Source organism: Schistocerca americana, chromosome 7 (assembly GCF_021461395.2).
Source record: "Schistocerca americana isolate TAMUIC-IGC-003095 chromosome 7, iqSchAmer2.1, whole genome shotgun sequence".
NCBI classification, from domain to species: domain Eukaryota; kingdom Metazoa; phylum Arthropoda; class Insecta; order Orthoptera; family Acrididae; genus Schistocerca; species Schistocerca americana.
Genome location: NC_060125.1, coordinates 493,260,005 through 493,283,409, shown reverse-complemented (window position 1 = coordinate 493,283,409; position 23,405 = coordinate 493,260,005).

Below are 23,405 nucleotides of genomic sequence, written 5' to 3'. Positions count from 1 at the left end.
ATTAACAGGCCTCAGATATTTGAGCACCCAACAGGCTTCTAGAAAACAGGGGTGCTATTTCAGTGATGGACCGTTCTGTCCCTTTGACCCATTTCCAAAACTCTGCAAAAACATGCAATCCCCACTTTACTAATAGTAGGACACCTGCCCTTATAATGCCGAAGAATCCTACTCATATTCTCTAGCTCAATGCTGCATTTCGCCCTTTCCCAGTTACGCTGAATAATCTCGGGACTGATGGGCTCCAGCATAACTTCGTCCAACGACCACAAGTTAGACAAAGCTAAGTTGAGTGGATATGCACACCTTAAAGACGCTGATGTCGCCTTGATGGCTTCATGTTGAGCTGAGTTAAAGGGAAAATTTGGCCAGGGAACCGAAGCATCCCACCTTATCTGGTCTTTCGCTTGATAATGAAGGCGGGCTTGACTGCCTAGTTAACTCTTTTGGTAATGAAGGACTGAGGATAATATGAAGTGGTTAGCATTCTCAAAGCAAAACTTCTTAAATTCTCTGGATTGGGCATTGTCACATATCAAGGTTTAAGGGCTTCAGGCATGGAATGTGTCCTTGTCAGATGTTTAATGGACAAGATAACGGTAACTTCATGGCTGAGAACCAACACGGTAAACTGTCAGAAGGCATCGATTACCACCAGCATATAACACCTCTCATTTTTGGTCCTAGGCATGGGGCCGATATTATCAGTGTACAACTTATGCATAGGGTGTTCCTCAAAGGTGAATGCAAAAGCCTTTCTCGTGAGTTCAGATTGGATTTCGCCATCTTACATTTTCGGCACTCCTCCACCAAACTCCGAACATCCCCTACGAGGAGGGCCGTGTGACACGTGCTTAAACTTCGCGATGGTTCTATATACAACTAAATGTCGGCCCACCACGGAATCGTGGAAATAGTAAAAGACGGCCGGTATCAACTCATTCGGTAAACAAATCTTGAGACCTCTTTTCCTCACGGCACACCTGTTTCTTGTGCATTATGTGTCCTTCAGCCTGCTCCCCTTCAAGATCACCCTCTTGTTTCTTCTTCAGATCTGCAAATAGAGATGGTACCTCATTCAGAACAGTGCCAAAGCAACCTACATTCCGAGTTTCAAAACGGCTGTGATTAGAGACCTTTTATCAAACACGCGACTTAGGGCTTGGGCAATTTCATTCTTTGTGCCGCTGATGTGCTTAACCACAAGCCGAGACGCGGAAATGCTGACGACCCAATGGATGATCCTCCCCAACTCCTAGCTCAAGGCCTAGTTGTCCGTCTCTGCTCGAGGTAAAATATTTCTCTAAGCCGGAAAGGACTGCAGGAACTTCCCACTCAGAATATTAGAGTTCATCCGGCGACAGTCTCTTAGAAGCATAAGCTATCGGGCGTCGCTGTCCCTCAAATACTTGTAAAAGCATTTGTCTGCACAATAAAGGGCAACTAAGAGTTAGAAATGGTTAGCACTGGAGGATTACTTAAGGCTTCTATAATCACTTCACACGGCTTGTTCACTGTCACCCCAAACGAAAGCTTCTCCCTTCTTTCGTAATTTATTACGGTGGGCCGCCAGCTGAGCGAAATTAGGCACTAACTTTCGAAAGAAACTAACCAGTCCAACAAAATGGGCTACTCCCTTTTTGTTACTGGGAGGAGGCAATCTGTGCAAATCGCGTGTATTCTCATAATTGATCCTGACACCCTGAGCAGAAACTAAATGCTCGAAGAAGGAAATCTGAGGATAGGTTAAACTAATTTTGGATGGCTTTTCTGTGAGCCGAGCTTCCTGCGTACGACACAAGGCTTCTTGAAGGTATCCTAGTGTTCATCAAAGGTGGCAATATACACATTATCTACATAATTATAAACACATGTTAACTTGAGGTCACCCAAGACATTATACAGAAGGCGAGGTAACACAGCAGATCTGATCAAAAGCCCAAAAGGGACACTATTAAATACGTATATATTCCAATCAGTACAGAAAGCAGTGACATGTTTCGAATCTTCAGTTAAGGGGATCTGATTATATACTTGATTTCAACTGTAAAGAACCACGCACCAGAAAACCAGGTACAACAATTGTGAAGACCTGGCAAAGGAACGGACTCCAACATAATCTCATTCAATACTCTATAATCAACAACAGGACGGTACTTTCCCTCCTGCTTCTTAGGAACCAGAAAAACGGGAGAGGCTTATGGAGATGTAGAGGGCGTAATGAGCCCATGTCACATGATGCTATTAATAAACCCCACTTCAGATTTTCACTTTGGGAGGCGAGAGCCTAAACTGTGATAGTTGCACAGGTACATCATCTATCAAACTGATCTCGCACTCAATTTCATTAGTGACGCCAAGTTTATTAGTCAGAACATCACGAAGACGCTGAAGAAAACCCAACAATTTCCTGAACTCGACAGCCCCCAGATGACGGACATCAAAACCAGATACTGGGTCTGTAAAGCATTAATTCTGGGAAAATTTTGGCATGAATATAACGCCACCCGGACACTAGGACTACATTTAAAAAAAGAAAACAATACCACCAGCGTAATACAAAACGAGCCCTCTTTGTCTTATGAAATCACAAACTAACAATAAATTAACCGACGATCCCTAACCAGAAAAAGATTATTGTGCCACGAGAACACCAGAATGCTTGATTTACCTCGCATTTCGTCTACCAGTGGTAGCTTCTGTTCATTAACAGCCCGAAATCTCTGGCACACGCAAGGGAGGCAGTCGACAAATCGCTCTAAATTCGAGGTACCGTTGATAGTCAACAACTAAACACTACTACCAGAGTCGAGCAAGACAAACACGGCGTCCTGGATTAGTTTCGCACAAACATAAGGTAGTGGCTGCCCTGTAACTGACGCAATATGGTTACAATGCTTGGGCGGTCATGGCCCACTGGCCACTGTCCGCTTCTTATTGCGTCAGCTGTTCGAAGGAGTCCCCCACTTAACTGGGTAGTCCCGCACCAAACGCCCACCATCATCGAATCGGTACCATGATCAGCTTCTGTATTGAATGGGCAAAGGGGTTACCACACTTCTCCGAGCTTGCACTAGCGCGAAGGGCCTGGCGCACGAAGTTTACTAAGCCTTTCGTCAGCGAACCGCAAATCCCTCAATAGCGGCCGCCAAATCATTTACTTCCATAAGGGACATGTATCTACCAGAAAACATCGCCTAGGAGCGGTCCTCCGGTTTCATACCCTCTAAGAAATTCTACGCGATATCACTGTCAGCTATATGAAGTTCCGAGCCACTAAGTGCTTTGTGGGCTCTCAGTGTAGTCGGCGAATTTCTCCTGGGACGATTACTCACTCCAAAAGCGCTTCTGTTCTAGCTCCCTATTAACACGCGGCGGCAGTTTAGGCTGGATAGCTCGGTTCCTCAAATCTTGCAGCGAACGGTAGTTTTGCAATACTTCGGATAGAACTCTATTCAATCGTCGCTGATATAGAGGGTACAATAATTGAATAATAACTCGCTCCGAGACACCTAAGGCGTCAGCGCGATGCTGAAAACGAACCGTAGAACACAGGAAAATTTCAATTTGAGGAATGTTTTCAATAGAATGTACGGTAATTCCTTGCAATAAATGAACGATGGGTTTATGAAATCTCTCAAAGTGCTCACGTGGCACACAACTCACTTCCTTTCCCGCAATAGAATAGATGCCCTTGCAATTACTGACAGACAGACGCGTCTGGTACGTCACTGCTTTCCTCGTCCTGATCTAAGCCGAGAATAGTCACGGCCACCTGTACCTCTTTGAAGTGATTTAATGAACCGGTCCACTACACCAGTGAATTCCTTAGCTAAGTGCAATTGCTTAAAGTCCTTAAGACGGTTACTCCAATGCGTAAGTTGTTGCTCACGACTGTTTAGGGTAGGTTGACTATCCTGAAGGAAGCCCACGGCCTTACCCAACTCAAGAATATTGGAAGAATAACATTGCATCGTTGGACTTTCGTCACCGTGCAATCAGACGTAAGAATGTGCAGTTGGTCAAGAACAATACGTAATCCAGCTGCCAGGTTAGCCTCACTTTCTTCACCAGATTTCCGGCATATCCTCAATTCATACAGCGAATGTTCTCAGCGTAAAAGACATTGCCGGGCACGTTGTGGCATCAATAATTCCATAATATGTACCTCAAACAGTGAAAAAATTGGAAATCCATATAAAATACCAAAAGACAATTCAGAAAAGAATGTAACTAGCAAGGAAAGGAGTACCCGCCCCCACCTACTAAACCAGAGCAACTACGATGTGAGACAATCATTTATCTGGAAGTCAGATATATTTACAAAATGTAATTATCGCCTACCCTTTCAGGCGCAGTTAAGTTATTTGTCAGATGATAGATTTGCATGTTTAAAGTTGCGTGTTCTATTTATGTAGTTACGAATGCATTTGCCAAACGTGTCATTTAATGTCTGTAAGTCAATTTTGTCCGTTCAATTTGTCTTCAGTCTAGTGCACGAGATACTTAACACTGAAAACATTTCATAGTAATCGCATTACTATAATCCCATGAAATTTGCACTAACGTAAATTCGTTCCTGCCGTTTTATCTGTAACGATTGATCCCTATCATTCCATTATTAATCATGGTACAACAATCCAATGAAAGTTGGATTAACATAAATCGACTGCTGCCGTCTGATGGGTATCTAATAATCACTATGACGACAAGCTCTTCAGGGAACGGTTATTTAATCTTTACTGGATTTACTGGTTGCACTTGTGCCAGATTTATTGTCGCAAGGCAAACTTGTGCCTGTTTAGATATCTGGTACCAACAAATTTGGCAAAATTTTTCATTATAATTGTTGTTTCAATTGTTTTTTTAAGTAAATAAAACAGTGTGTGCAATAAAATGTGAATGACGTTCTCCCTACCCCAAGATTCAGTCCTTCCGCCTAGTGCTTTATGGGCGTTTTAAGAGGCGCCGATGTATCCCTTTAATAAATGGTATAAGGGGATACATCGGATATTAAAAGCCCATAAATGACTAAGCGGAGGTACTGGACATTGGGGAGGGATAACTTCATTCACTTTTTATTGCACACAATGTTTTATTCATGTAAACAATTAATTCAAATAACATTTATAACGAAAAATTTTACGAAATGAGTGGGTACCAGATATCAAAACTGGCACAAGTTTGCCCTTAGACAATAATTCCTATGCAGATGCAATCCGTAAAAGCAACAAACACGGATGAAATAACAGTTCCCTACACACCTTGTCTTTATAGTGATTACTAGTCACCCTTCAGACGGCAGCAGCCGATTTACCCTAATGCAACTTGAATGGACTTACATAATATTATAGTAATAGGATTACAACAAAATGCTTTCAGTGTCAAGTATCTCTTACACTAAACATAAGACAAACAGAACAACGACAAAACTGGCTTACATACAGTAAATGACATGTTTGACAAGTGAATTCGTATCTGAATAAATAGAATACGAAACCTTAAACATGCATGTCTTTCATCTGAAAAACAACTAGCCAACGCCAGGAAACGATAAGCAATGATTACATATACAGAAATTTCTTTTTATGTTTGTGAATCTTGGACGAGTTGCGACACTTAAATCTGAGCTCCAGGCGCCAACCAGGTACAGATGCGAATGCCGTACACAACACACAGCGCGGACGACGGCCATTTGTCCCGCTCGACCACTAACTGTCGGAATGCCGAATATAGCGAGGTACACAAGTCTCGCACTGACGTTGTACTGTATCACGTATACTCCCTCAAACAGTATTAACTTCAAAACAGGCAACTGTTGTTGGGTGTATCTGGAACGTAAACGGAATTAGAGCCTACTAAATGAGAAGAGCAAGCGAGGGGCCAAAGTCTTAGAGCAAACCTGCAACCCAGACTCAAAGAGACAACAAATCGTAAGAAATTATGATCCAATAAATGGTACGTCCCAATAAAGTCCTTAAATAAATAATCCTATCCTCATGAACCAATGGCAGTGCACTTAGAACAATACTGGATAAAACCACATCAAATTAGTACCAAAACACATCGAACAAGAATTTCACTGCCTCCAAGCAATAACCGAATCACACTACAACCCCTGGTACTTAAAGAAAGCAATTAAAATCACACTAACGTGATACTACCTCAAGAAAAGGCATAAAATGGTAAATTATACTTTCACTAATTACACGTTCATGATGGACCCAAACGTTCAAGACCGCAGAAAGATCTGACGCAATGAGCGTATATCGGTGTACCGATCTGTTCAGTAAAAGACATTGCTTTCTGAAACAGACAAAACACTAAGGTCAGGAAATAAAAATACTAAGCCCCAGGATTTGAACGCTAAACCAGAATATCGAAATAACAGACGCCAATATGAATTACTACAGTCATAACGGCACAACATGTTTCGTAGCGGCGATCCACGAGATCAGTTGTACACCAAGTTTCGTTATAGAGAATCAGCCCGTAATCTGCCTCAGATTCACTATATTTGCAACACGGAGGGCAAAAAATGAATGACGTAATCACGACGATATCACCTTATTACGTAGGTGGAAGTCTGTGTCCAACAGCACCGGAAATGTAAATCACGAGTCCGGACTTCCGACAACATGTATCGGCTAACGATCACCAAACTCCTTCGCTACGCAGTCTATCCCAAAAGGAGCCCAATTCAGCAACGCCGACGTTGTCATCGAGACAGAATTCGGCGCCAAGGTTGATTCTCGTATCCATTACCAGCCACACGCTGTTATACACTGCCTATCACTCTTCACGTTTGGCCGGCCGATCACCTCTCCCCTTGCGCGTCACTTCGCAACCGCATCACGAGTGCTGAAAGGGTAAGATCTCTGGAGGAGAATCTATACGACTAAAGCCGGCACTGCTCAGACTCAGTATCCATCTCTAGATTCTTAGCTTTACGTTTGAGAGACTGAAATTTTCCATCTACGTTTCAACGAATTCTCTGAGATCCCATCCCCTCATGGGGAGTGCCTCGGATGTGTGCAGACTTGTACATGGTGCTGTGTATACTAACGTATCCACGTCTTTCATAGCTATAAATCACGAAGTTGGGTCTATACATGTTTTGTTGTGTTGTCAATACCAAGAAACCCATACTGTGTGTGATTCCAGCAATCACCATATATGTTTACAAATACATTGAATGACATGTTCAAAATCTTCGAATGTGTCCTATGGGACCAAACTTCTGAGGTCATTGGTCCTTAGACGTACACACTACTTAAACTAACTTAAGGTAAGGTATGCTAAGAACAACACACACGCCCATGCCTAAGGGAGGACTCGAACATCTGGTCAGAGGGACCGCGCAATCCGTGTCATGGTGCTTCTAAAAGCGCCGCCACTCCGTGCAGCATCGAATGACTTGCCAGTTCCTAAAGGGGATTTAAACTCAGTCTTGTTTGAAGGCTGCAATGAAATTTGTATTATATCGTTTGACTCAATTAAAATACGTCATCTCTCATGTGATTAATAAAACAGAAATTATGAAATAAATTTTAGTGAGACGACCGTCATAGCAAAGACGTCGCATTATTAAGCGCGAATGTACAGAGAAGCCATTGAGATTGCTAAACACTGCAATAATTTTAATAGAAAAGATGAAGGCATTAAGCTGGATAGGATATGGATGTCAACATTGCAGCAACAGCGTGACAACCGATTAATTTCAATTGAGAAAGTGGGCAATATCAGAGATCATAGCACATGGATGGCATATATATACGGCGCTCAGTCGCGCTCTCGTTGCAGTTCGGCGATTGTTTTCGGAGGATGCCTTCCGCAGTCGAAGGCGAAACGTCAGGGGAGAGTCTTATGTATGGATCACGGCATCTCAGCCCGGAAATGTTAAGTGATGACAACATCTGCCTTGAAAGCCTTCATTCTATGAAGAAATTATAGAATCTGATCCAGGTTTTCCACAGCGACATTATGAAACAGGGGCGGAAACCGAGTTTTTAAAAATATGCATACATGTTCAATGTAGACTCTCCCTGGGTACGTTAGCAATGGCATTAAAACATTTGTCTTGCCACAGCTGGATGAACCTAGAATGATGGCCCATATATTATCGGGTAGGACTATTCCAGTTTACTTCTTCTTCTTCTTTTTGTTTTGGTATTCTTGCCCATCACATGATCAGTCGCTTCCAACAAAGTCTTTGTGTTGAGGATGCTTCACCCAATCCATCACCATAACAACTGCATCTGGTTTTGGTGTGCAATGAACTTTTATTGAAAATTCGAGTATGTATGTCACCAAGTGAGCTACAAGACTCCACGGTATATACACACGTGAAAGTTGGTCTATCACTCAGGTTAACAATTACTGCGGATGATGACTATGGAGATGATATGATTCAGACAGGTTGGTGCTGCTGTGGCATTTACGCACTGTTATGAAAATACTCATAGCAGGAACATTATTATGAGAGATACGAACAAAATGGGGTAATATACATATGGTTATTCAACAGCCATACTCTGGGCATACTACATTTAAAAAACCAATTGCATCTGTCTTTATCTTCACTCCTGTACAGAATTTAGCAAATAAGTCTTTCTTGTATGCACAGAATTAAGCATGTATTTCTCTCAAACTGATGGGTGTTGCTTTAGCAGCTTCTTTTGACCTCGTATTGGTTCAGTGTTCTAAATCGTCTGCAGGCACACTATACATACATATATGGTTAACAATATCTTTATACACAGTCTGTTTATCATTTCCAACTCAACAGATGGCACCATACGTATGCTGAACAGGTTTGTAATAGTGGAGTGCTGCATATCTCACCATAAGTGCTTCTCCACCGTACAGTGAGGTTGTAGATATCTTCTAGGAGTGAACAAGATGGACAATACGCGGAGGTCATTTGTTGACGATGAGGGGTTCTGCACAACTCTTTTCATCCCTTTCCAGCTCCGTAAATCGCATTTTAGCATTTTTCTGTGCGTTTCAGTCCATTAACACAGCACGCCAGTCACTGTCTATTGATGGTTCTATATTAATATTTAAGTGCTTTGAACCACTAGCTATTAAATTATATTGGAATGAAAAACATAAGGGCACTCTGAGGAATCGGCAGCTTCTGATCCGTCACAGCAACACTCTGTCCTTGCAGTAACACCAGAATGTCCTGGGATGTACTGGCCTGCACCAGGTCCCCCAGTACAATTCTTCTGAGGCTCAGGGACTGGCTGGGTATCTTCATTAAACAAACAGAAGAGGGGGATTTATAATAGAAGCTGATTGTCCTGCGCCAATATGGTGGTGAGGTGCGCTGCAGGATCCCACAGTGCTGCTGCCACTACCAGTCCCGACAGACAGGAGGTCGTTGCAGGTCCCAACAAACTGGCAGTGGTTCCTGCTGGACCAGATATGCTGGAGGTCACTGCAGGTCTCAACAACCAGAGGCTACTGCCGGCCTAGACATGGCGGAGGTCTCTGAACAAAGACGAAGAAGAATAAATAACAAGTGTCCACAGACAAAGAAATGAGACTAAACAACATGTATTTACTTTCACGCGTGTTCTGCTAGGAGGAGGTGGAAGATGATCTTGGTTGCTGTTGTCACATCATTTTTCTTCCATGATGACTGTGATTAAGACCACACCCATCTTATATCCCCTGGCATCATGATAACATGACCAAATGTAGGGTTCCTGTATTCCTATTGTCTACACTCTACAGCCTACTTTCAAGTGATGGCGGGGGGGGGGGGGGGAATGCTTATTCCCTATTTGTTCCCCAGGAAACAAAGATTGTTTCAAGCGTCCTCCATGAACTAGCTCAGTCGAGCCCCATACACCCCATACACCAAGGTGAGCGCCTCTAATTCATTCAGTCTGGAGTAGTGGAGTAGGACAGAATAGATACGCTATGTCCTTCTTCTCCAGACTTTTTCGTGGCAATTCACAAGTGGAATTGGGAAGACAGCCTTAGAAAAATCTGATACATCTTTCCTGTCTAGCGGCTCATCACAGATTCTTTTTCCAGCTAATTCCCAAGTTGGGGATGGGAGGAGAAAAGGTGGATAGGAGAGGGGAAGAGGGGAGAGGAAGGAATGTGTGGGCGGGTGCAGAAATTGCGATGTAGCCACATCTGCACTCCTTGGAGAGGAGGTATGGGATCGCCAAGGGAGAGCCGCCATATTGAATAAATTTCTTAACGATGTAGACTGACCTGACTTTGGCTTTGTTCCAGTTTTATAATATTCTTGTAATTTTGATTTTTCAGGAAGATATCGAATGTGTCCACTGTTTGTGTTGTTTAATGTATATTGCGTATATTAGACCCTGAAATACCCACTGCAAGTAAATCATCACCCATCAGATGAATGATAAAAGATTACATATGGTTACGAAATTAAACAATGATTTCAAAGAACTCATTTAATTACATGTATGTACTTCAATTCACAATAAACTAATTGATGGTTCAAAAGGCTCTGAGCGCTATAGGACTTAACATCCTAGGTCATCAGTCCCCTAGAACTTAGAACTACTTAAACCTAACTAACCTAAGGACGTCACTCACATCCATGCCCGAGGCAGGATTCGAACCTACGACCGTAGCAGTCGCTCAGTTCCGGACTGAAGCGCCTAGAACCGCACGGCCACCACGGCCGGCTGAACGATAATTGAAATGAATAAACTGATGCCTTCGAAAATTTGGAAAGAATGCCTGAAATTTGACTGGAGTGAATGCTTATCTGGACCCAACATTTACGTTTGCGGAACTCGTACCTAGACTACTGAACGTTAGTACATAAAGGAAGCAAATATTGCTGAAGGATATTCATGTGAATCTATAGCTACAGTTGAAAGCATGTGGAATCTCTAACTGGAAAGATGTCTGCGAATAAAAGACTGAAATTACTGAACATCGTTTCAAATAATTGGCCTTTCCTTAGAGTTCGCTTTGCTGATGCGGATGGATCTCACCATACTCATAATATGCAAGTTGCTACTGAAATGGTTGAATAATCAGTCATTGGCTCTGTACAAACAAGTCCCCTTTGTCTGTGTCTAAGTCAGATGGATGACAGACTCTTGTCCCAGACGAGCCTGGAGATGTCTGAAAGAGCAGTCTAACCCCAAAGAAATCTAGCTGTCAAACAACTGTGCGCGGATTGTTTCTGACAAGGATAACTTTCTGTCATGTGTGTTTTGGCGTCACGTTATTTTGGCTGGCTGACGACTAATTCTCAACCAACTGACCAACAGAATGTGGTCTCGTAAGACACTATCTCACTTAGATGTATTTCAGGTGGTTAACCATTTAACAACATGTTAGTCTTGGTGCTCCAAAATGCTTCCGACGTATTCCCTCTCTGTTCCTACTTTCACTTTCTGACCTGCATGGTAGGACCTCTGCCAGCACGGTCACACTCCTTAATCCCACTTCTAAAGAATATGTGAACCAATGGTAGCTGTTTTGTCATTTATTTAAACATTCAGTTTGGTGGCACATGGGTAACCTGTCAGCATTCCACATTCTTCAAAGATGCACCAATCTTCCTGCTCCCCTTCCACTTTCTAAGGTGTTGTCTTAAAAGGCCATGTTTTTCAGCAATGTTTGATTGCTCACTGTTTCCTGCTACAATGACAGTTTTTCTAGGTATCTGCCATTAAGTGACACGCATCCTATGACCGCGAAGCTAAATAAAAGTAGCTTCTTTAACCCATTACGTCCTGGAGATGCACTCTGCGTTGTAACTTCAGGCGTTCCTAATCAGGGTGGCTTTCTCTCTCTCGCTCCACAAAACACTGTCTTGCTCATCATTATAGCTGCCTGATGTTTCCTGTCACACGGGGAGCGAATGGTGATTCCCTGAACAGGGCTCAGGATTGACTCGTTGCTGTTACATAGCCCTAAAACACTTTTCTCGTTCTCTGCGGATTCAATCCTCCTTCCGCAGTGGCTTTTCATTTCGCCATGAACCATGGACCTTGCCGCTGGTGGGGAGGCTTGTGTGCCTCAGCGATACAGATAGCCGTACCATAGGTGCAGCCACAATGGAGGGGTATCTGTTTCAAGGCCAGACAAAACTGTGGTTCTTAAAGAGGGACAGAAACCTTTTCAGTCAGTAGTTGCAGGGACAACAGTCTGGATGATTGACTGATCTGGCCTTGCAACATCAACCAAATTGGCCTTGCTGCCCTGCGACTGCGAACGGCTGAAAGGAAGGGGAAACTACAGCCGTAATTTTTCCCGAGGGCATAGCTTTACTGTATGATTAAATGGTGATGGAGTCCTCTTGGGTGAAATATTCCGAAGGTAAGTAGTCTCCCATTCGGATGTCCCGGCTGGTACTACTCAGGAGAACGTTATTATCAGGAGAAAGGATCTGAGCATAGAATCGGGCAGGTAGGTTAGAAAATGTAAAAAGGGCAAAGGATAGGTTAACGTTAGATATAGTGGGAATTAGTGAAGTTCGGTGGCAGGAGGATCACGACTTCTGGTCAGGTGAATATGAGGTTATAAATAAAAAATCAAATAGAGGCAATTCAGGAGTTGGTTTAATAATGAGTAAATAATAGGAGCGCGGATAAGCTACTGCGAACAGCCTAGTGAACACATTATTTTAGGCCAGATAGACACGAAACCCACGTCTGCCATAGTAGTACAATTTTATACGTCAACTAACTCCGCAGGTGATGAAGAGATTGAAGAAATGTATGATGTGATAAAAGAAAATATTCAGATAGTTGAGGGAGACGAAAATGTAATAGTCGTGGGGGACTGGATTTCGATAGTAGAAAAATTAAGAGAAGGAAGAGAAGTAGGTGAATATGGACTGGGGGTAAGGATTGAAATAGGAAGCCGCATGGTAGAGTTTTGCACAGAGTGTAACCTAATCATAGGTATTACTTGGTTTAAGAATTATGAAAGAAGGTTATATACTTGAAAGTGGCCTGGAGACACTGGAAGGTTTCAGTGGTTTTAAACTATAAAACATTTCCACGGGCAGATGGGGACTCTGACCATAATTTATTGGTTATAAACTGTTGATTAAAACTGAAGAAACTGTAAAAAGGTAGCAATTTAAAGACATGGGGCTTTGATAAACTGAAAGAACCAGAGGTGGCAGAGAGTTTCAGAGAGGGCATTATGGAACGTTTTACGGGTAGAGGGGAAAGAAATACAGTAGAAGAAGAATGGGTAGCTTTGAGAGTGAAATAGTGAAGGAAGCAGAGGATCAAGTAGGTTAACAGACGAGAGATAGTAGAAATCCTTGGGTAACAGATGAGGTATTGAATTTAATTGATGAAAGGAAAAAATTATAAAAATGCATTAAATGAAGCAGGCGGAAAGGAATACAAATGTTTCAAAGATGGAGTCGACAGGAAGTGCAAAATAGCTTAGAAGGGATGGATAAAGGACAAATACAAGGATGTAGAGGCATTATCAGTAGGGGTAAGGCAGATACTGCCTACAGGGAAATTAAAGAGACCTTTGGAGAAAAGGATAGAAAACCAGTCCCAAGCGAGAAGGGAAAGCAGAAAGGTGGAATGAGTATATAGAGGGTGTATACGAGGGGCGATGTACATGACGGCAGTATTATGGAAATTGAAGAGGGCGGAGATGAAATGGGATACATGATACTGTGTGAAGATTTGACAGAGCACTGAAAGACCTTAATTGAAACAAGGCCCGGTGAGTAGACAACATTCCATTGCAACTACTGATAGTTTTGAGAGAGCCAGGCATGACAAAACTCTACCATCTGGTGAGCAAGATGTATGAGACAGAAAAAAGAAATACCTTCAGACTTCCAAAAAAAATGTAGTAGTTCCAATCCCAAAGAACGCAGGTGTTGACGAATGTGAAAATTATCGAACTATCAGTTTAATAAGCCACGACTGGAAAATACTAACATTAATTCTTTACAGACGAATACATGTACAGTACAGTAACATTAATGCGACCACCGTCTATGTCAACGTGCAGTAACCATTCACACACGGCAAGTGTCAGTACCAACAGTGCGTAGTATACAAAACACGCCGGGGCGAAGCGAAGAACAGTGTAGTCGTTGTCGTAATATGGAAACGGAGCGATTTATTTGACGTCCAACAGGAAACGATGATTGGCTTGGGGGCAAGACATGAGGCATTTCAGATGTGCCTAAGCTTGTAAACGCGTGCCACAGTGGTTAAAGTATACCGTGCAAGGTAAAATAGCGCTAACGAAAATCGGCGCCGAGGTAACTATGGTACACCACGTCCCATAGACGACACGGATTGATGACGGCTGTGAAGATGTATACTGGCGAATAGGCATGCAGCTATTGAGCAACTGGCCGCCCAGATGAGTCATTGGGCTACTAACACTGTCTGCTCAACGACCTATCAGCAAACATTTCTGCTTATGAATCTCTGCAGAAGGCGCGTAGTTCATGCGCCCGTGCTGACTGCTCTTCATCGGCTATAAAGGCTGGAATTTGCGCGTCAGTAGCGCAACTGGACAACCTCTGAGGAGTGGCAGGTGGCCTTTTCAGATGACCAGACAGCCATTGGCGTGTACGGCGTGAAATATCTGAAAGCGAACACCCTGCAACAATTGCGTTAAGTATCTAGGTCGGAGGAGGGAGCGTTATGTTTGGGATGATCACATCCTTCTGGAAGGCACAATGGATCAAAATTACGCACCTGTTCTCGGGGACCATGTTCGCCCTACTTGTAGTCTGTATTTCTTCTGCATCAAGACAAGTACCAGCAGGATAATGCAACGTGTTACTCAGCTCGCAGTGTACTTGCGCGGTTCAACAGGCGTCAAAGTGACATTACCTTACTCCCCTGGCCACCAAACTCCCCAGATTTAAACTTACTCGAGAATCTCGGAACCAACTCGGCCGGGCTGTTCTCGCCATAAATCCTCAACCAAGAAAGCAAGAGGAGCTGGTCGTAGCACTGGAGTCGGCATGGCTCTGAATTCGCGTCGGTACCTTCCGGAACCTTATTTACACTCTTCCGCGCTGCAAAAGGTGGTTATACAGGGTTTCGATAGGTGGTCTTATTGTGACTTGTCCGTTTACATGCCATATGATATACACGTTGAAGCACACTTTTTACTTGTCATGTACTTTACGTAGAAGTTCAAAATGGCTCTAAGCACTATGAGACTTAAAATCTGAGATCATCAGTCCCCTAGCCTTAGAACTACTTAAACATAACTAACCTAAGGACGTCACACACATCCATGCCCGAGGCAGGATTCGAACCTGCGACCGTAGCAGGTGCGCGGTTCCGGACTGAAGCGCCTAGAACCGCTGGGTCACAACGGCCAGCTTCCGTAGAAGAGCAGAGTTAAATCAAAATATGAAACTATAGGTGAACAAAGAATGAAAATTCGAAAGAAGTAATCAGGCGTATAGCAGAAAGAATGAATACATAGTTTCTCACGTTAAACTGGCTTAATAATAATCCTTTGCACATGTGTAATTTAATGTATCAGAACTACAAATATACTTTCTACCGATTGCACTACACCTGTTTATGCATTTCAGTGTTCCAGAGCGCTGAGACACTGCTAATAGGCTCTTCCGAAACTGTTCCGACCTTTATAAATGAGGAGACCAGCTACTGAAGGGACAGACCTTTCGAATGAATGCCCGATGCTAAAAAACTCGGGTCATCTGATAACTTTGTGTGTAAACCACATTTAGCCGACACAGATGCCTTTTCAGTGATTAGGACCTTGTCTTTCCCGAGTTGTCCCGAAAAACTGCGGAGCGGAAATGACGCTGAGGATATGAAGAACACGCGGATGAAAGCCTAGGAGATCCCGCGCCGCTCATTTCGAAATGAATTAACAACGGGCGGCAGCAGTGCGCTGTGATTAATGGGCTGCCTAATGAATGTGGAGGACGCCTAGGCCGAGCCGGGCAGCGCCGCGCGCCGAGTCGCGAGCTTTTTGCGGCGTAATGCGGTCGCCTCTGCGGGGTAACTGCGTAATTTAAGGCCTCGCAAGCCGGCCGCTGAGGCGGGAGGCCGAGAGAGCAAAACAGCGCCGCCGCCTTCCCTTATCTCATGTTTTGTAGGCGGTAGCCCGTCCGCCAGTCTGTCGGCGGGCCATAACGCAGCTGCCAATTTGCGATATCCAGAACGTTCCACCAGATGGAGCAATATGATTAAGCGGCCAGATACTTCGGTAGTCGCAAGTACGGAATTTAGAACAAACATATTCGTAAAAATTGATGGCTCTCTAAAACTGTATTAAGCGCTGTAAAGGCCTACCCATTAGAACAATGCAGTCGACAGAGGAATGCAGTTCAAGTCAGTAGGTATTCTTTGGGAACAGTTATCATTAACATTGTTCAGTTAATTATGGCAACGGTCAAACACAATGCAACGCCCTCAAAAACTGTTTTCACTGACACCACAGCATAATACAGACAGCGGCAAAATTTAGTGATCCGCGGACCGGATTGACACACTTCCTTAAGCCATCGGCCCAGGCGACGAAGTTGTTAACGTGATTTTGCTGTGTCAGGGGTCAGCAGAGCCGTCTGTAGGCTTTATTTTGTCAGCATACAATAAAGTTCCTTCACGAAATTGGACGCGCATAAATATCCTACGAATCCTGCCTCGGGCATGGGTGTGTGTGATGTGCTTAGGTTAGTTAGGTTTAAGTAGTTCTAAGTTCTAGGGGACTGATGACATCTGAAGTCCCATTGTGCTCAGAGCCATTTGAACCATGTTTGAAAAATCTTACGTTCTCTCTATTCAACGGCACATTTCCTCCCTTGTCCATACCCTACTCATGTTCTTCTCTCTATGGCAAACATAAATATCAACTTCAATAATCGTGAAGATGTAATAAGACAAAAAGAAAAGATAAATATCCTGTCTGTAAGGACATTAGCTTACAAAAGTACACTAAATCGAAGAAACTCATTCCCGACAAACGATGCACCTATATTTATAAAGCATCAAGTATTCCAGAAATTATATCTATTAGTTTCGTAAGTAAATCCTGTTATCTTTTAGAAAACGCCAACGTTTTTTCACCTTGATTGATGCACCAAGACTCGAATCCTCTACCGACCGAACCTCCGTGCCATAACATGGGTTTTTACTCATTAGGTTAGGTTACAATTTACTAAGTTAGCAACTTCGTATTTTGTGCTGGAGTCTTCTAAAGGCTTCAATTGCCGAAATGTTCAGAATTTATATTTGATTACAACAATCCCTAACAATAACGACACGTTTTTCATGAATCGTCAATGTGATGTTGCTTAAAACGGCTCACTCTCATAACGAGCGAGTTATAACGAGGCAATAACTAAATACCAAAATTCTTTCATCATCTATATGAATTTCCCGTCGTTTTGTTGTAACAAATGGTACTAATAACGATTCGCTCTCGACCCATTCAATACGCTGGTGCTTAGAAACAGCATACGTTTGTGAACTGTTAGGCATAACCACTTCTACTGAACACGACAAATACAATATGGCGACCCGCTTTTTGCGGACGTCAAGATTTCTCCTTACGACGTAGGCGCCGTTCTTATATCCTCTGGGTTCTTCTTTACGTAACACGTCACTCGAATGTCAGAGAACGTATTTTCTGTTTCACGTGACAAAACAGCTCCTCGACATGAAATACCAGGAAATGACGTCACAGAACTAGTAGACCTCCTCGTCGACGTTAGCTAACTACTACTTTGTGACAACTTTAAGCTCAAGGGCCACCTGCTCACGTATGGCTACAGCAACGCTCCTAGGGCATAAAATCAAATCTTCAGCGTCCGTGACGATGATGTTTATGGGGCAACGCACTTTCTCGACACGCAACGCCAACAAATTATGCTTCAAAACACGCATTTTTGAGAGAACATTAAGTTTATGTAGACCTCATTTCCATATGTCTACATATGCTGGCCTCGCACGCGAGGTGCAAGCAGAGCTCTCTATTTGCATCATCGTTCCCAGAGTGGATCGGGGTCCTTTGGTTTAGAGCTGAGTGGAGGGTCTTAACCAGAGGTTTCTTCGACTCTGTGACGGTCTTGGGTGCAGATTTCTAGACTTGCGCTATTGTGTGGGGAATTGTAGGACGCCCCTAGATAGGTCAGGGATGCACTACACAGAGGAAGCGGCTGCTCGGGTAGCAGAGTACTTGTGGCGTGCACATGGTTTTTTTTTTAGGCTAGGCAGTAGTGCAAAGTGTCCTGATGAACACTCACCAGTCGACGTGCAGGCAGGGAAATCAGGACACGCCCAGTGTAAAGACACTTCAGCTATCAAGATATTAGCAGTAAAGAGTGTTCGGAATAAAGTTCCTGAATTTACTGCCCTCCAGGAAGCGTGTGGCGCGCAAATTATTCTCGGGACTGAGACCTGGCTGAACCCTGAGATAGGAAGTTCTGAAATATTTAGTGAAGGTTGGAATGTGTATCAGAAAGACAGATTAGCACCGTAGGAGGTGGTGTCTTCATTGCAGTTGACGAAAATATTGTGCCTACTGAGGTCGAAGAAGAGTGTGATTGTGAAGTTATCTGGACACGTTTAACAGGGCTAGGGGAAATAAAGTTAATTGTGGGGTGTTATTACCGGCCACCAGGTTCCACCGCGACAGTTCTACAATCATTCAAAGGGAGTCTACATTCTGTATCGCAGAAGTACCCGGATCATGCTTTATTAGTCGGAGGCGACTTCAACCTACCTAGTATAGACTGAGATGTCTATGGATTCATTACGGGTGGTACATACAAGCCGTCGTGTGAATTACTTTTGAACACATTATCCGAAAACTGTCTTGAGCAGCTAAATCGACAGCCAACGCGTAATGGAAATATTTTAGATCTGGTAGCCACGAGCAGACCAAACCTCATCGACGGTCTCAGTGTTGAGACAGAGATTAGAGATCATGATGTTGTCATTACGACTATGGTTACGAAAGTTAAAAAGTCGGTCAAGAAGGCTAGGAGAGTATCCTTACTAGAAAGAGCAGATATGCAGTTGTTAGCATCCCATTTAGTAAGTGAATTGACTTCATTTACTTCCGGTGCGATGGACGTGGAAGAATTATAGGCAAATTTTAAACACATTGTAAATCACGCATTGGACAAGTATGTGCCGAAAAGGTGGGTTACGGACGGAAAAGACCCGCAGTGGTTTAGCAGCGCAATTAGGAGAATGCTCAGTACAAGAAAGATCGGGAGAATGAGGACAGACAAAATTTAGTAGAGACTCGTGCTGCTATAAAAAGAGCGATGCGCGAAGCATTCAACCACTACCAGCGTCATACCTTAGCAAAAGATCTTGCTGAAAACTCAAGGAAATTCTGGCCTTACGTAAAATCGGTAAGCGGGTCGAAGGCTTCCATCCAGTCACTCACTGATCAGTGTGGCCTGGCAACGGAAGACTGCTAAACGAAAGCTGAAATTTTAAATTTAGCATTTGAGAAAGCTTTCACGCAGGAGGATCGTACAAACATACCGCCGTTTGAGTCTCGTACAGATTCCCGTATGGAGGACATAGATATATACATCCCTGGGGTTGTGAAGCAGCTGAATGGGTTGAAAATAAATAAATCGTCAGGTCTTGATGGGATTCTGATTCGGTTTTACAGAGAGTACTCTACTGCATTGGCTCCTTACTTAGCTTGCATTTATCGCGAATCTCTTGCCCAACGTAAAGTCCCGAGCGACTGGAAAAAAGCGGAGGTGACGCCTGTATATAAGAAGGGAGAAGGACGGATCCTCAAAATTACAGACCAATATCCTTAACATCGGTTTGTTGCAGGATTCAAATGGCTCTGAGCACTATGGGACTTAACAGCTGTGGTCATCAGTCCCCTAGAACTTATAACTACTTAAACCTAACTAACCTAAGGACATCGCACACATCCATGCCCGAGGCAGGATTCGAACCTGCGACCGTAGCAGTCGCGCGGTTCCGGACTGCGCGCCTAGAACCGCGAGACCACCGCGGCCGGCTGTTGCAGGATTCCCGAACATATTCTCAGTTCGAATATAATGAATTTCCTTGAGACAGAGAAGCTGCTGTCCATGCATCAGCACGGCTTTAGAAAGCATCGCTCCTGCGATACGCAACTCGCCCTTTTTTCACATAATATCTTGCGAACCATGGATGAAGGGTATCAGACGGTTGCCATATTCCTTGACTTCCAGAAGTTGTTTGACTCGGTGCCCCACTGCAGACTCCTAACTAAGGTACTAGCATAAAGGATTGGTTCCCAGGTATGTGAGTGGCTCGAAGACTTCTTAAGTAATAGAACCCAGTACGTTGTCCTCAGTGGTGAGTGTTCATCGGAGGTGAGGGTATCATCTGGAGTGCCCCAGGGAAGTGTAGTAGGTCCGCTGTTGTTTCCTATCTACATAAATGATCTTTTGGATAGGGTGGATAGCAATGTGCGGCTGATTGCTGATGATGCTGTGGTGTACGGGAAAGTGTCGTCGTTGAGTGACTGTAGGAGGATACATGATGACTTGGACAGGATTTGTGATTGGTGTAAAGAATGGCAGCTAACTCTAAATATAGATAAATGTAAATGAATGCAGATGAATAAGAGAAAGAATCCTGTAATGTTTGCATACTCCATTAGTAGTGTAGCGCTTGACACAGTCACGTCGATTAAATATCTGGGCGTAACATTCCAGAGCGATATGAAGTGGGACAAGCATGTAAAGGCAGTTGTGGGGAAGGCGGATAGTCGTCTTCGGTTCATTGGTAGAATTTTGGGAAGATGTGGTTCATCTGTTAAGGAGACCGCTAATAAAACTCTAATACGACTTATTCTTGAATGATCGTCGAGCGTTTCGGGTCCCTATCAGGTCATATTGATGGAGGACATAGAAGCAATTCTGAGGTGGGCTGCTAGATTTGTTTCCGGTAGATTTGATCATTACGCTAGTGTTACGGAAATGCATCAGGAACTCGGGTGAGAGTCTCTAGAGGAAAGGAGGCGTTCTTTTCGTGAATCGCTATTGAGGAAATTTAGAGAACCAGCATTTGAGGCTGACTGCAGTACAATTTTACTGCCGCCAACTTACATTACCCGGGAAGACCACAAAGATAAGATAAGAGAGATTAGGGCTCGTACAGAGGCATAAAGGCAGTCATTTTTCACTCGTTCTGTTTGGGAGTGGAAAAGGGAGAGAAGATGCTAGTTGTGGTATGAGGTACCCTCTGCCACACACCGTATGGTGGATTGCGGAGTATGTATGTAGATGTAGATGTAGATGTATTTATGCTTTGTGAACATTGGCTCCTATAATAGCTGTCTTAAAAACTTCCATTGCAAACTTATTATCGCCGTTAGTACAGAAACAGTGTTCACGACACGTAAATCAATGTAAATAACTGACGATGGGATGTCAGGTACGTTGAAATGTCGTCATGGAAAAATAGACTTCTTACCATTAAAATTGCTACACCACGAAGAGGACGTGCTTCAACGCGAAATTTAACTGACAGGAAGAAGATGCTATGATATGCAAATGATTAACTTTTCAGAGGACTCACACAAGGTTGGAGCCGGTGGCGACACCTACAACGTGCTGAATTCAGGAAAGTTTCCAACCGATTTCTCATACTCAAACAGCAGTTGGCCGGCGTTGCCTGGTGAAACGTTGTTGTGATGCCTCGTGTAAGGAGGAGAAATGCGTACCATCACGTTTCCGACTTTGATAAAGGTCGGGTTGTAGCCTATCGCGATTGCGGTTTATCGTATGGGATCGGTGGGTTCAGGAGGGTAATACGGAACGCCGTGCTGGATCCAAACGGACTCGTATCACTAGCAGTCGAGATGACAGCATCTTATCCGCATGGCTGTACCGGATCGTGCAGCCAAGATTTGATCCCTGAGTCAACAGATGGGGACGTTTGCGTGAGAACAACCACCTGCACGAACAGTTCGACGACGTTTGCAGCAGCATGGACTATCAGTTCGGATACCATGGCTGCGGTTACCCTTGACGCTTCATCACAGACAGGAGCGCCTGCGATGGTGTACTCAACGACGAACCTGGATGCACAAATGGCAAGACGTCATTTTTTCGGGTGAATCCAGGTTCTGTTTACAGCATCATGAAGGTCTCATCCGTGTTTGGCGACATCGCGGTGAACGCACATTCGAAGCGTGTATTCGTCATCGCCGTCCGCAGCTCGTGGTCGTGCGGTAGCGTTCTCACTTCCCGCGCCCGGGTTCCCGGGTGCGATTCCCGGCGGAGTCAGGGATTTTCTCTGCCTGGTGATGACTGGATGTTGTGTGATGTCCTTACGTTAGTTAGGTTTAAGTAGTTCTAAGTTCTAGGGGACTGATGACCGTAGATGTTAAGTCCCATAGTGCTCAGAGCCATTTGAACCATTTTCGTCATCGCCTTACTGGCGAATCACCCGGCGTGATGGTATAGGGTGCTATTGGTTACACGTCTCGGTCACCTCTTGTTCGTATGCACGGCACTTTGACCAGTGGACGTTACATTTCCGATGTGTTACGATCCGTGGCTCTACCCTTCATTTGATCCCTGCGAAACCCTACATATAAGCAGGATAAAGCACGACCGTATGTTGCAGGTCCTGTAACGGTCTATCTGGATACAGAAAATGTTCGACTGCTGCCCTGGCCAGCACATTCTCCAGATCTCTCACCTATTGAAAACGTCTGGTTAATGGTGGCCGAACAACTGGTTCGTCACAATACGCCAGTCACTACTCTTGATGAACTGTGGTATCGTGTTGAAGCTGCATGGGTAGCTGTACCTGTACACGCCATCCAAGCTCTGTTTGACTCAATGCCCAGGCGTATCAAAGCCGTTATTACGGCCAGAGATGGTTGTTGTGGGTACTGATTTCTCAGGATCTATGCACCCAAATTGTGTGAAAATATAATCACATATCAGTTCTAGTATAATATATTTGTCTAATGAATACCCGTTTATCGTCTGCATTTCTTCTTGGTGTGGCAAATTTAATGGCCAGTAGTGTAAATGCTTATAAGGCAGACTGGTTGCACCTAAGTCACTAAAAATTACGTCCAGTTTCAACCATTGCAGTGTTCTAATATGTCTACAACCGCAAGAATTGTTTATTAATGTGAATGCGTGAAAGGGTTAAAAAAAAAAAATAGCAATGAGACACGCAATTTCAGTCGACAAGCAATTAGGTGTAACTTCGTAATTTTCAACTACAGACATCTCGTTCGAGCGTTTGAAATTTAGTGTGTTAATATCCGTTAACAGTGTTATCTATCAATTGTTAAATATTCTTCCAAAAATATTTGTGATGAGTAATAGCTCTATAACAATAAAGAAATACAATGCGTGCACCTCACGCTCTCTACCACGTATTGAAACCATTACGGACTCCAGGCGCCCGGTT